Here is a 6,178-nt window from a genome sequence, read left to right as displayed (position 1 = left end):
TCTTGTAAGTCCTTTAAATATTCAGGGGTCACCCTTATCTGTCATATTTATTTATTTTATGCACTTATATAGCGCTACTATATCTTGCAGCGCTTTACAGACATTAGCGTCACGCTGTCCCCAATGGGGCTCACAAGCTAAATTCCCTATCGGTCTGTCTTTGGAGTGTGGGAGGAAACCGGAGAACCCCGAGAAAACCCACGCAAACACGGGGAGAACATACAAACTCCATGCAGATGTTGTCCTTGGTCGGATTCAAACCTAGGACCCCAGCAATGCAAGACACCAGTGCTAACCACTGAGCCACCGTGCTGCCCGATATTGTTTTCAGCTTTTATATCATATCTGTTCCTGGGGAAGCTGGGTGACAAAGAACAGGGCTGCTGGTACAGGGGGTCACCCAGCTTTCTTAGAGTCCTGACTGGTAAACATACCTTGTTATGCATCAGTTTAGAAACTGGGGGGTGCGGGCAATTTGGGAGTCTGGGAAAGTTGGGTGACCACTCCTGTAACAGAGACCATAGGAGTGGAGACGACCTGAGGACGTATTACCTAACTTTACTTGAGTCCTGAATGGCAAATCTTCCTAGTTGAGCGGTACTGTTTGAGTGGGGGGGGGGGGGGGATTGCTTTGTAGATGTACCCCAAGAAGATGTTCAGCATCTCTGGATGTGAGGTGGTCTTCACGGCCATTACAGGAGTGGTCACCCAGCTTTCCCTGACTCCTGAACGGCAAACTAATTGTGCTGCAGTGTATCTGCCACTTGCATATGGCTGGGTATATAGGGCACTTATGGGTGGCAACCTCTTTGGGAGCTGGGATTGCAGTAATGTTTGTTGTCATCCAGCTTTCCCAGAAACAGATACAAGAAAGAATGTATTATGGCAGGTTCCCATGAGATTGGTCACCCATGGGCTACTGGTTTATAGCACTTGGTCTGGCTGCAGGAGACAGGGGTGGGCTGCAGGGTGACCCCAACGTGGAGTCATGACTGTTGGCCCGGCGTCCCTGACTAATACACTTTACATATTCAGTGGAGCGTGGCCTCTTCCTCCATAGATTATGCAATCAGATTATTTTTAGGTGGAGGCTGAATCTTCTCATCAGATATAACCGTTTCATTGCAGATACCAAAGAAAACAGTGAAAAGTTATCAGTCCGGCCAATCGGGTGAACCCGTATGAGGACAATTTATGGGACCTAAAGTCAGTGACACTAAACACCAAGACAGAGGTCACCGGATTAAGGGATGATAGTGAGCGCTTCATTGTAAAATTCCGTTCATCTGGCGTCCGACACTTCCATAATTTCAAGGGTTTTTCCAGTTTTTTGGGTTAATAAATGTAAACAAGTGTGCGCATTCACTGACAAGAGACATATCTTGACAGTGGGGAGAGCTTTATAAAGCTTTCTCACCTTTGTCAATATATGTTGTCTGTCAGTGAATGAGCACACTGGTTTACATTCACAGACTGCAAACACTCCTGGTCCAGCTCTCATGTAAGAAGTGGATACAATTGAGGATTTTACTAAGTTATGACGTAAAGTCATGATTTTATGAAAGACACGGAGGCGAGTATTTGCTTAACTCTTTCTTTACTGAACATATAGCAGCAAAGATAACTGAAGAAAAGACATCAGCGTAACCATGGCAATAACCCCACCCCCACAGCCCCTATATAAGGCGCATCACCACATGAACACTTCCTCTTTCTTTGTGGACTTCAACTGACGAGAACCTTGAACTTGGAACGGTCAACAAACAGCCCGAACTTCGACTGCGAACAACAACAGTGGGTTGCAGCAAGGAGAACATCTGGAAGCAGCTGACAGGAGGCGATCAACCTGAAGAAAATAAGACATCATGGTAATAAGGACACTAACTATCCGAGTGTGGCAAAACCATACCCGGAAACATTCCCTGCGAAAACAATAATGCATTCAATAAATAAATAAATAACATTTCAAAAAGATCATGAGACCCCACAGACCAGATGGGTGGGCATAAAACAAAGGGTGGGAAATACTCGCCTCCGTGTCTTTCATAAAATCATGACTTTACGTCATAACTTAGTAAAATCCTCAATTTTATATCAAGACACGGAGGCTCATATTTGCAAGTTTAAAGCTGAGCAATGACTGAGGTAAAAACATGCGGATCAGGTCTGAAATAGAATTCCCGAAAGGTAGAGACTCGGGACCAATCTGCCAGCTTCATGACATCTTCTAAACGGGCTCCGGCCACCGACATTGAGGTAGCCGCTGCCCCCCGTACCGAATGTGCGGTAAATATAGAAGTGTCAATCCCAGAGAGAGAAAGAATCCACTTGACCCACCGGGAAAGCGTAACGCTGGTTACCGGAGCAAAAGGGCGCCGAAAAGAAATAAACAATTGAGGGGAATCTCCAGAGCGAAAAGATAGGGTGCGAGACTCGTATTCCTTTAAGCATGCAACGGGGCACAGTTGTAGAGAAGAAGGAAAAGACGGAAAAGTAACCGACTTAATACCCGTTTTCGTGCGACGAGATATGTTGAACATAACGCCATGAGGAGTAAAATAACGCGCGTCAATGTCCAAAGCTCGGACATCCGAGACGCGCTTACAAGCCACCAAACAAAGAAGGGTCACTAACTTGGCTGACAGTTGTCGTAGAGACAGCAAAGAGTTGAGAGGCCAATCCTCCAAGAAACGGAGGACTGTAGCGACATCCCAAGTGGTAGAGAAACGAGGTCTAGGTGGACGCGACAGGCGAGACCCCCGTAACAATCTACAAACCAAAGGGTGTTGGCCGGCGGGGCAACCGTCAAACCCAGAGTGTCTGGAGGAAATAGCGGAGCGGTACACGTTTAACGTACGGTAGGCTTTACCCGCCTCAAAGAGAGAAGTGAGGAATTGAAGGATAGCGGCTACAGGGGCTTGTAGGGAATCCAAGTCCCGTGAAACGCACCAACGAACCCAGACGTCCCACGCAGACTGATAGGCTCGTCTAGTGCCTGGAGCCCAAGCTGACTCCAACAGCTGCCTGGTTGCAGCCGAAAATTGTGAGGAATCCCAGGAACTCCTGAAACTCGGCAAGCTAGAAGTTGTAAGGATCCGTCCAACAAGAGCGGATGGTGGCCACCGTAAGGGTCGAGAAGCAGTTGAGGAAAAAATGGCAGAAGTCGAGGTACCTCCGTGAGAAGACTCAGTAATTGTGGAAACCACGACTGTGTCTGCCAAAAGGGAACTAACAGTACTAACTGCGCTTGTTGGCGACGAACCTGAGCGAGTACACGAGGAATGAGAGCAAACGGGGGAAAAGCATAGTGGAGAGAGTCTCCCCAGTTCTGAAGGAAGGCATCTACGGCTTCCGCATGCGGATCCGGACGCCAACTGAAGTACCTGGGAAGCTGCGCGTTCAGGCGTGACGCAAACAAATCGATGCAAAACGGGCCCCAGAGAGATACAATATCTTGGAAGACCCTCGGATCCAACCTCCAGTCGCTGGAGTCCGAAATGTAACGAGAACTCCAGTCGGCTAAGGTGTTGTGGAGGCCTGGAATGTATTCCGCCACCACTGAAATTCTGTTGGAAAGACAAAATTCCCAAAAGTCTTTGGCCAGACAAGACAAAACTCTGGACCGAGTCCCTCCTAGGCAGTTCACGTATCGGACAGCAGAGACATTGTCCATACGTAGGCGAATACACGCCCGAACTGAACCCTGAGCGAAACTGCGGATCGCAAAGGAACCCGCTAAGAGCTCGAGAGCATTGATGTGAAGATGAGACTCCTCGGGAGACCATGCTCCACCCGTGGAGACTCCCTGACAGTGTGCTCCCCACCCCATCAGACTGGCGTCGGACTCGATAACCATATCTGGATGTGGGCCGAAAATAGCCCGGCCGTTCCATACTGACAGATTGTGAATCCACCAAATTAACTCGTCTCTGGTCTCCGAATCCAAGACCAGAGTATCTGAGTATGAGGCTCCCGCTCTCAGGTGAGCAATTTTCAGTCTCTGAAGAGCACGATAATGGAGGGGAGCCGGAAATATCGCCTGAATGGAAGAAGTGAGAAGACCGATCAGGCGAGCCAGGTGCCGGAGGGATAACTGAGGGAGCAATAACGCATGACGAATCTCTTTGCGGATAGATTTGACTTTGGCTAAAGGAAGACTGAGGGATAGATCCAAAGAGTTTATGGCAAAACCCAGGAACTCCACCGTGGTGGCTGGTATGAGGCATGACTTCTCCATATTGAGAATGAAACCTAGCCCTTGAAGAAGGGATTTGGCCATCTCCAAATGATCTAACAGAAGGGAAGGATTCTGGGCCATGATCAGGATGTCGTCCAAATAGATGATTAGACGCACCCCTCTGGCCCTGAGCCAAGCCACTACCGGTTTCAAGAGTTTCGTAAAACACCACGGAGCGGAGGATAGGCCAAACGGGAGGCAAGTAAACCTCCATGTCTGACCGCTCCATAAAAACTGAAGGAGATTTCGGGATGAAGGAGCTATAGGAACCGTAAGGTACGCATCCTTCAGATCCAACTTGACGAACCAGTCTCTTGGAAGAAGCATATCTCTTAGAAGATGGATGCCCTCCATCTTGAAATGTCTGTAGCGAACGAAGACATTCAAATGTTTGAGATTTATGACCGGTCGGAACTGGCCACCTTTCTTCTGCACCAAAAAGATGCTGCTCAGCACCCCCAAGTGAGGATCGGGGGACAACTCTATAGCCCCTTTGAATAGAAGGGACGAAAGTTCTGCATGTAGAAGCGTTTGGTCTGAGACTGGACCCCATAGAATAGCGGGAAGGTTCGTTGGGGGGGATACTAGTTCGATGGTAAAACCCCGGACCGTAGAGAGAACCCACTGGTCTGAGGTGATCTTTGACCACGCATGGAAAAAGAGACGGATTCTTCCCCCAACCTGTTGGGGAATCAGAGACGACACACAAGGACGACTTACCATAAGGGCGTCTAGACCCGGAAGCGCCTCGGAACCCTCTGAAGCGAGAAGAACCTCCGCGGGATGGGAAGAAGGTAGGTTGGTACTTGGAGTCCTGCAGCGATTGGCGGTAATTGAAGGAGCCACGGCCCGTACCTCTGGGCTGGAAGTTGGATCGGCCGGACAGTCGGCTCCTAGGATTGCCGGCCCTGGAGGAAAAACGCGTCTGGAAAACGCGGCGCATGGAGCTTTGCGCTTTATCAAGGGCCGTGAAAGCTCCAACATATTTTCCTAATTCTTTTATGAATGGGTCCCCAAAGAGGAGACCCTGGGCCTCCTTCCCAGATTCTGATAGGGATAAATTGGCCAATTTCGGCTCAATTTTCATTAATATGGCCTTTCTTCTTTCAATGGCAATTGAAGTATTTATATTGCCAGTCAGACAAATAGCCCTCTGGGCCCAACCACTGAGGGCCTCAGGGTCAACCTGTGTGCCCGCTGCTTTAGCACATTCAGCAAGATCAAAGATTTTTGCTAAAGGCCCGGTCAAATCAAGCAGCTTGTCTTGGCAAGCTTTCAATGCTGAGTCCAACCCCTTGCGTGGGTTGAACCCTGTTTTAGCAAGGAACTGAACCACTTTAGGGTCCACGCTGGGGGTCTCGCATATTTTGTGCGGAATCAGAGGTCGCGGACATTCTGCCCGTAATTTACTGCGAGCCTCTTTAGACAGGGGAGTACGGATCCTTGCTTCCAGATACTGAGCCACATGAGTGGCGGGAAGCCATTCAGAGGACCTTGGATGGTGCAATTGGTCGGGGTCGAATAGAGGGTCCCCCATGGGATCCAGGATAGCATCTTTGTCAGACACTATAGGGTCAATACCTGTCCCCGCTATATAAGACGGGTCATCCTCAATAGCAGGATCAACTGCCACATCAATCAAATCATCTTCCCCGGACTGGTGGGGGTAATCATCATAAGCCTCCTCAACAGACTCTGCGTCTGAGTCAGAAACCGGCTCCGGTTGAGACCGTGCGGTTTTCCAAGATCGCACCCTTTCTGCCGGGCGCGGGTTAGCTCTCTTGCGCGACTTGGACGCGCATTCATTAGATGGGACAGAGCCCACATTCACATTTGTTCTGGAGGCAGGAGGGGGCATATCAGTGATAGGTTGAGCCCTCAGGGCCTGGGAGATCGATTGGGATAAGGACACTGTCACTGAGCCCATAGCGGCTACAATAG

Source organism: Bufo bufo, chromosome 8 (genome assembly GCF_905171765.1).
Source record: "Bufo bufo chromosome 8, aBufBuf1.1, whole genome shotgun sequence".
In the NCBI taxonomy this organism is placed as follows: Eukaryota; Metazoa; Chordata; class Amphibia; order Anura; family Bufonidae; genus Bufo; species Bufo bufo.
Note: the sequence above shows the minus strand (reverse complement) of the source record.